This window comes from Silene latifolia, chromosome Y (genome assembly GCF_048544455.1).
Source record: "Silene latifolia isolate original U9 population chromosome Y, ASM4854445v1, whole genome shotgun sequence".
Lineage (NCBI taxonomy): Eukaryota > Viridiplantae > Streptophyta > Magnoliopsida > Caryophyllales > Caryophyllaceae > Silene > Silene latifolia.
In genome coordinates this window covers 366,585,243-366,595,055 of record NC_133538.1, presented here as the reverse complement: position 1 = coordinate 366,595,055, position 9,813 = coordinate 366,585,243, and positions in this window count along the sequence as shown.

The window sequence follows — 9,813 nt, the reverse complement described above, 5'->3', positions numbered from 1 at the left end:
GCTTATTTTCTATGTTCATTACAAGCTCTTGCTTCGAACAATTATTCTTTTACATTTACTCGAACTACGCGCAAGGGTTTGATTTCGCTTTTTTAAGTGAATACGTAGGCAATCCTTCACGGGATTCAACCCACCGTCATATTTAAAATGTAAATAGAAGGACATTTGCATTGCATTTGAAATTCGACAAGGATAATAATAGAAAATACCAACGGTTTCATAACCATTTAACCTTTTTATTTCATTCATCCATTTTCTAATAAAAATAGTACGACAAATAATAAAAATAGATAGGCTAGGATTCTAAAAATCCCTCCCTTTTATTACAACAATAATAATAATAATCAAATAATAATAATAAGACTTGGGCTATTCCTCCATCTTTCCCTTGCCCTTGTCGTTCTTGTCATATTTCTTGTCACGACCTCGAGCCGGGCGCTCTTGCACCACTTCAGATCTAATCACCAACGGTCTTTCTCGAGGCCTGACTCTTCCGTTCTTGCCAACCACCATCTCTGCGACAGGAGTAGTCTTCGATTTCTTCGAAGGATGAATGACTTGAAAGCCGGCTTCTTCTTCTCCTTCAGTCAGATGCTTCTCTTTCTCTTTCTCTCCCTCGCGCACTTTGTAGTCAACGGGCTCGCGCTTCCCTGATCTTCGCGCTCTTCCGAAGTTGCAGCCTTTCTCCACCTCGGATAGGAATCCGACACCCACAAAGCATTGGCGGAGAAACTCGGGAACCACATGTTTCTTTGGGCCCATTTCATAGCCCACTCTCTTCGGCTCTCGGTAGTCAACGCCATAGCGATCATGGGGACAGTGTCAAGCCTAGGGATCATCTCGCTTCAACCCGACTTGCCTCATCAACCTCTCGGGAAAGATGCATACCATAAACTCCAATCCAGGAATGCGCACGGACCTAGTAGGATCCAAAGAAGACACTCCGTGTGAGACTTGAGGTGCCACCACGGTACAACCCACCCGATCAAAGGGCCATCATCGGTCTTGACTTGTTCTTCCAATAGTCACGGCACTGAGTGAAATCCACCATGTACAACCTCGTCCTCATCGAAATCATACGGGCATGATAGGAAAGTGCATGAACAGGGGGCTCGAGCAATCGGAGCTGTTCCATAAGCCAAACCTACCAAAACAGGTATTAGACACCCGCCAAAAAAAAAAAAACGAAAAAAAAAAAAAAAAAAAAAAAAAAAAAAAAAAAAAAAAAAAAAAACCAAAAAAGAAGAGGGTGTCTTTTACCTGTAGGATGACGGGACTCCCCAAAAATGGAAGATCGCGGTTGGATTTCCTATTATCCAAGCCCAAGATAATCTCCCTTAAGCATAGGCAAGTGGGCTCTGCGCGACTCCATTTGCTCAATAAGACCCAATAGACGGGGATCACCTCGCAGTTCTTCGTCAACATGTCCCCGAAAGACATATACATGAAGCAAACAGAAGCCAAATGCTCTCCTTCTAGCAACATAAGAGACAGAGGGTCGGCCTGTTGATGAATCGATCTATAAAATCCAACATCCGCACGCCTTTCGAAGTAACAAGACGATCCACCTCGAGTCGGGTCGGTCAAGCAAATCTCTAAACTTGCTCTTATACCCTTGAGCAGTAGAAGGGATGGCAGGTAAATGTTCGGGGTCCCACCCGCCAATAGCGACAATTTCCTCCAGGAAAAGGACAAATATCACCTCCGGGAACGCAAAAACATGATAATTTGGATCCCAATAATCAAGGCAAGCATCCAAGAACGGTTTTACAACCTTAATGAGTTTCAAACTCAACAAAGACCCAAGATTATAAGCACCCATATCATGCTTCTCCGTGTTCGAAAATTCATTGGTCCATTCCTTCAAGCGGATCTCCAAAGTATTCATGATGATAATTTTCTCTTGAGAATTTGTTTTGAGAATTTTGTGTGAGGCGACGAAGAAAAGACGGAAGAGTTATATAATTTAAAGCTTCATCGACGCTTCTATTTATACCAATTGCTGTTTCCAAAAAATCCGTCAGAACTGACCTGCTTGGGAACAGGCGCGGCTCACCTGCTGCGCCTCTTCAAAGGGACGCGGCTCATGCTCGCGCCTCTTCCCGACTCACTTCGTGATTTCCGTGTTTGGATCTTTCCTAATTCTACAACGAATAATTTCCTATTCCTACGGGATTTTATTTTGGTAAATCCGAGAAATTTACCATGCTTCAGGTTTCCTAAAATTCGCGGGCACGCATTTCGAGGCGACATCGACATTTTCCGCCATTTTTATCACACTTTTATATTTAACTCTTTAATTTCAACATTTACTTAGTCATTTCATTTTCTTAAATTCTATTTTTTCCATTTTCTAACTTATAGATTTCTCTTTTTCTTTTTTTTAGGGGGTAGCCCTCCCTACCGTCCGGTCATTTCCGGCAAAATTTTTGCATTTTGGTCCTTTTGAGTCTCATTTTGCACTAATTAAAGGCCTCATGTGTATATAAAATGTATGTGTTGCGTGATTTTTTCTATGTAAATTCCGGCAGCATGACGGCGTAAACCGTTGTCTACCAAACCTGTTCAAGAACTAACTGCGCAGTACAAACAACACAATCCACCGCAAAGGCACTCAGGCCGTCGTATATGCAACAAAAAGCAAATGTACAAGCAAACTGGGGGCTTGCGCCCCGAACAAGGTACAAATGTACAAGCAAACTGGGGGCTTCGCCCCAAACAAGTAAAAAAGACCAAGTAAACTGGGGGCTCGCGCCCCAAACCTAGTCCAAAAATGTTTCAAAATCAGATGTACAAAAACTACACAAGCTATCATTGAGGCGCCCTCCCGGCTCGGCAACCCTCGCCATAAGAGCAACGATCTCGGCATCCCGAAACTCGAGCTCCTCGACAGTGAGCCGTCTCCTCCCGAGCTCGGGCCAACTCTCGTCCCGACTCGCGGTCACCCCGCAAAACAAAGAACGAATTGGCTCTGTCAATCAACTCAATCAAAACGGAAATCAAAAAAGGAGATCGAAAAATGGGTATAAAGGTTCATACCTGACGACCTCGACCGCCGACGAGTGCCTCAATGGCCGTAGCTCGTAGCCGGTTGGCCACCCTCCATAGTGCCACGAACCGAGATGGCGCGACCTGCATTTCAAAAGAATTCTCAGTAAATTAAACAAATTCAATCAAATGTGTTCTTACACGAAAACTATGCAAAATGGGAACTCACCCTCCGAATCGATGATCTTGCCCTATCATCTAGGCCAAAGATCCGTCACGGCTACGTCAAAGTCACGTAACTCGGAGATCGTCGTCCTCCCAATGAGCGTCGGTGTACTCGAGGGTCTCGGGGTACTCGGGGCTCGATGCCCGCCACCTCAACCTCCCGCAAAGACAAAACGACTCTCATTAATCGAGGATCCTTCGTCGTAATTTTCAAAATCAAATCAACAAGAAAAGTAAAGGATACTCACCACTACCGGCCAATAGGCCAACCTCCCGTAAAGGAACGCCGAGTAATCCTCCTCAGGGAGAAGAAGGTCGTCACCACCCGACACGCCAAGTCCGCCTCCCTCTCGGCCTCGGAAGGCTCCTCGAACATCGTCCAGGAGGATCGACGGAACCGTCAACGCACCCGAAAGCACCGACGAGCTAACCGCCGCCAGATACCATACAGACCCATCGACGTCCACAACAAAGCAGCCGACTCGAGCTCCTAGGACGAAGGACCTCAAAGAACAAAAGGAGGCGCTCAGCGTACTCCGCCCAAGGTCTGGGCACCCACTGCGACAATATGAAGGCAAAGGTCATTCCTATGATCAATTTAAAGCAAAGGACAAAAATATGAATAAATACAAATGGGATACTCACGCTGCTCAGCTGAAGGGCGTTCACATCCCGCCGGTAGACATTGTGAGAAGAACGCTTGCTCTTCGTCCGGCACATGACCCAATCCCTCACCACGGGATAAGCCCTCTCCAACGGCTCCGTCCTCTTGGGCGCGAGGCCCGGAAAGTAGGAGTACACCCACGCCTATAAAACAAAATAGTCAATGACGATCTTCCGATCTTTGATAAAAGAAAGGAATTTACGTTGATCTAAAGGAAGGTTCATACCTCCAACAGTAGCCCAGGTCCGACAGCGCCAGGAGAAGTCCCCTTCTCCATCAACTCCGGACGAACCATGGCCCTCATGAAGCGGATGAGGACCGCAAACCAGAAAGTGACCCGGTCCAGCGCCCTAGGGAACTCAGTCGAAAGAAAGGGAAGAAGCTTCGTCGACAGACCTCTCACCCTTGTCTCCGAGGTAGATCAAGACAAGAACCACCAAAGCCACAGACAGAGCCCTCCGCTCGGCTGTACAAGGAGGAGGAGGAGCGTCTCCCTCCCATCGATCACCACCGATGCCGGGGTCTTCCCAGCAAAGTAATCTCGAACATAGGTACGGGTACCAAACCCGCACCGCAACAGCCTTCGGCGACGGGTTCCAGCCGATCAACCTCCTCGCCTCGGCCGAATCCGCCCTCATGCCAGTCTCCGCCACGTCATCTCCTCGGCCCCACACGGCGGACGTAAACCATGCCGTAATCCTCCAAGGTGACCCCCACCTCACCAAAAGGCGCGGTGAAACGTGGAAGTCGTGTCCCAGAATCGATCCAAGAAAGCGCGGACTAGGCTAAGGTTGGCCCGCAACTTCCTCTTCACGATATCCCTCCGGACCGAACCGGAGGACCAAACGCTCCACGCTCAATCATGGCCTCTCTCCTCCTCCGATGCCCGCCGTCGTAATGCTCCATCGTTTGTCGTATAACCCGAGAACGACCGATGTTCCCGGCCTCCTATTATGATTTGAAACAAAGCTATCTTTAGTTTTGAAATAAATTTAAAAGAGATTTGAACAAAATAGAAAAGGATAGGTAATGAGTTAGGGAATTCCTATTTACCAAGCTCTTCACCGTCCTATAGGACAAGTGACCCTCTGCAGCCCACACAAGGTGCCTACTCTCCCTGTGTCTCGGCCCACGCAGAGCACCTCTCACCGTGGCGACCTCCTCGTCCGAGATGGGCCCGTCTCGGAATCTCCTCCTCATCGTGACCTCCTCCTCGGGAACCTCCTCTGCAGCACCATCACCGCAGCGGTGAAGGCCTCGCTCCAAAGCCTCCTCAACAAAGCGGCATCTACATCCATGGGATCTCTCCCGGAAGTAGAAGCATCGTCACCTGCAACGATTAAAGCAAATCCAGGCCGCATCACATGATGACAAGCCTTTGTTAAGTAGTATTTCGAGCCTTCAAGGCCCGGAAATCGCCCCTTTCTGGCCATCCTTGGCCATATTCCCACCAAATCAATCACTCATGTGATGAATAGGGTCAAGTCAAGTCCGAGTCAAGACCTAGTTCCGAGTTCGAGTCGAAAATTCGGCAAAGATTTCGCTATAACGGCGATTATGCCCTAAAAAGGTGTCCTGCAAAAGTTGTCACAAACCAAACTTCCGAGATGGTAGGAAGTTTACCCATCATCCAAGGGTCCCAAATATCAAATTTCATCACAAATGGGCAATCCTAAGGCCATTTTCGAAGCAATTTATGATCTAGTCTGTGAAACTAGTCTCTCAAAATTCGCTCAAGGGCTCAAAACTTGATGAAAATTCGAAGTAAATACATGGTTATGTTCCTAACATTGCCTACTACTCATTTCTAGTATCAATTTGGCATGACAAATCCATTTGGGGGAAAAGCCCCAAATTTTCGATCAAAAGGGTCGAAAACCCTAATGTTCGCGGCTCAAAATTCGACAAATGTGGAAGATTAACGCAAGATTAAAGCACATACCTCGATTAGTCATATTCCAAGCAAGCTTTTGAATCCAACCTCGATTTAAAAGGGTGAAGATTTGAGAGAGAAATTGCAAATTTTGTGTTTCGAAATAATGAAAACAATCCTTCTGATTTCGCGTTTTTACGCAGAAATAGCCAAATTGGGGAACAGACGCAAAGCAGTGCCGCGCCTCTTCAAGAGACGCGGCTCTCATCGCGCCTCTTCCTTTGTTTCCCTCCATGTGGATTTTCAAAAATCCGTTATGAGTTCGTTATTCGTGGGCCCATCTTTGGTGCGCCTCTTCCTCGATGACATTTTATCACTTTGGTCCGTTTCGACGATTCCCTTTCGTTCCGGCCCGCATTTTATCCCGCGCAGCAGTATTTCGCAGTATTGCTCAACCATTTTATCCGGCGCAGTAGTATTTTGCAGTACTGCTCACTCAAGACTTTCTTCTACGACGATTAAGATGTTCCTAGTCGTCAAATCATTTTACCCGGCGCAGTAGTATTTTGCAGTACTGCTCATTCAAGGTTTCCCCGACGATCAAGATGTTCCTAGTCGTCGATATGTTCCCCCAACAAGAGTTTGCTTGAGACCGACGCAAGCAGATTCAACTTCCAAATTTCGCCAGAGTTCGCTTGAGACCGACGCAAGCAGATTCCCTCAGCAGTTTCTACTGACGTCCTGCTGTTTTTCAATATCTCTTATTCCCGCGAAGTTCGATTAAGTCTCGGTATGATCTCTTCTTATGGTGGCGAGCTTCCCTACGTAGTCTAATGGACTTTAAACGACCCTCCCGATAGTCGATGAGACTCTAAAATGTTCCCGACGACAGGTCCTTGGCTTAGACCCCTTGAGCCGCCTCGCGTCGCCATAGTCGTCGGGTTGTAATCTTCGATTGACCTGATGGCTATACTTTGACTTTCGCCTTGTCCAAGCCTCGGTCAAAGTGGGGGCAGAGACACCTCATTTCTCGCACCCCTCGCAAACCACCCGGTGATGATTGGGCCGCATGTTTGATTCGCGGAACGATTAGTGACAGTTCGTAAGATTATCGTCAAGTGATTGCTCAAATATTAAATGTCAACCTCTTAGTTGTCATCTACGTGCCGATACGGTCGTTTTGGCAATAATTAGAGTACATTCGGAGTCCGGGTCAAAAACCGTCTCCATTTTCTCGATAGTTGTTAAATCCCGAGTCGAATGTTCGGAATATTCCGGATATTTCTATTCCATATTTATCAAATTTTATCTTTTGGCAAACAATATCCCGTAATATTCAAAAGATAATCGAATTAAATCCGTCCTACCATAACTTAAACACGGAAATCTTTCTTAAAAAGGAGGAAACCTCCTGGGAAAGACGCGGCAGTGCTGCGCGCCTCTTCCAAGAGACGCAGTGGCTGCCGCGCCTCTTCCCATGCCCTTCTTTGCATGATTTACGTATCTTTTTTATATCTTTCCGAGATTCACTTCCAAAGAGTCTCCGAAACCCTATTCCTTCACGTGATTAGTATAAATAGGAGCTTTCGTTCCTCATATTTCTCACGCGAGTGTCCGCCCTTCTCTTCTCCCTTTGCATTCTAGACTTCGTTCTTACTAATTGGCGCCTACGTGCTTGGACTTCCGACCACGTAAGCTCGGATCTTTCCGGGTACCAGCCTCTCCGTTGCATGACCGACCAATTTGACCACTACACTCAATCAATCTAATTAATCAATCTTGTTAAATCGTTTTCCTCTCACGAGGGCACTCTTTCCTTGCGTTCGCGTCGAGCATTCACTAATCGATCTTCTTAGTCCTTCTCGTTCCGTCTACATGTAAGTCTGAGGGTGTATATTCCTTTTATTTATTGTATTTTAATTATTGTATAACAATTGTAAGGTTTATGTCGAAAACACCATTAAAATCGATTTCTAAAAACCGTCTTTAAAACCTCGTTTTTTGCGGATTTCCAAGAGATGACGTCGAGAAAAGACGCAAGAATCGCCTGCGCCTCTTCGAAGGAGCGCAGCACTGGGCCGCGCGCCTCTTCGTGAGGCCGCGCAGATTCCTCGCTTCTTTTCTTCTTCCTCCGTCCTCTCGCAATTCGTATCAAGATTGTTCCTTTTGTTTTGTTCTTTATTTCTTCATCACGGTAATTTATGAATCATATGTGTATTGTATATAATTCATCATTCATGCTTAATTAGTCATCAAGTCCGACTTAAATCCCTTATAATTCATATTTGCGGGTTTTCGTCATTAAATTCAAGTTTCGGGTTTTAGAGGTTCAATTCGTTCATATTGAGTTTCTGGGATTCGTTGTTGATATATTTTCACCTGTTTGTTCACTAATCCGTCGTCATTCATCATGTTTAGTTTAATCAGTTAATCGTTTGTTAGTTTGTTCATTAATTAACATCGACCCTTCACATAATTAATCCGTCTTATTTCCGTCTTAACCATGATTTACTGTTTTATGACATATTCATATGTAAAATAATCCATTAATCACTTTCATCCGAGTCTAAAAATCATAATCAGTCCATTAATTTACCAATTAATATTAACGATTTGCAGTTCCGGCTTCACAGCCAGAACTCACCCTTGGAACAGACGCAAAGAATCGCTGCGCCTCTTCCAAAGGGCGATGTCTCTGCGCTACTGTTCTGTTCGGTGATTTTGGCCCCGAATTACGTTTCGCTTTGACGTAGTTTGTTTAGTTTACGTATTAACTAACTAATATCCGTATTATCACGCTAATTCCTGTTCGTTTATTTCATTAATTTTTATTCTTTTATTCCTTTTTCTCAAATTATCCGTTTTAATGGTATTTTCGACATAAATCACCTAAATCCGTTGTAATTAATGTAATTTTCATTATTGCATTCATAGTTATTGTATTTCTTTCGTTCTTTGTATGTTCTCACATATAAATCAATATTAACTTCTACTTCGACCCAATTGTATGCTAATTACGTGTCAACCGACTTACTCTAATCTTCATATGCTAGGATTAAAACTTGGATGTTGCATTGCATGCATATAACCGACGATATATCAAGTACGAATAAACTCCCTAATCATTAGTAGAGGCCGCTATCGAGGCGGGCGGAATTAGGTGTTCGATCAAAAGAGCTTCCTAATACGTACCCTCACCCCTTACTCCAGATCTCCGTGAGCACCCGTGTTCATTGGCATCCACGAGAGTCATTCTAGACATAGAATGCTAAGGGTAACGATTGCTTAGTGTTCATGTCTTTACTTTATGTCTTGACATGACATGAGGTATTCGAACGGTTCCAATTTCCCATAAAAATTGGTGGCGACTCCATACAAAATGCAAACGCTTGTTTTCGAGCCCCTTCACCAAGCGCCCCCGTGGGCGGCCCGCTGTCCACAAATTCTAGCCTTATTGTTGATTGTTAATTTACTGAACTTGCGAATAAGGTAGGGTTTACCTACTCAGTTGATTGCGTTGTTGATTTAAGATTGATTGTATAACATGTTTCATTGGATTGAGATTGATTCAGATGATATTGTGATTGTTATTGTTGTTATCGGACCATTTTCGGGAGATGATTCCAACCTCATGTTCGCCTCTTGTGGCTCCCGTCATAAGGGAGATGTGCACATTAAGGATCTGGGTTCGCTCGTTGCAATGAGCGAGGCTTAGGTGGGCAAGGTTACGGTCCCCAACTGGCGGTGAGGGTTACCTGTTGCGATGGATAATCTAGCAGGGCTACACAGTTAGCTGTGTAGTCGATTACCGGTTACTAATGGACTTTGGAGGATGATACTACAATTGGATTGGATTGTATTGGTTGTGTTTGTGATTTCTTATCTTGGTTATGCAATTGATTGACCCCGTTATTGTTTTCAAAACTGTGGTGATCCATTCGGGGATGGTGAGTAGTTGTTTTAGCAGGTATGGTTGTGGATTAGCTTGCAGGTCTTAGATGGGGTCGAGTCATCACCGATCGGTTACCTAGCTTCAGCTGAATTTTAAACATTAGTTCTTTTG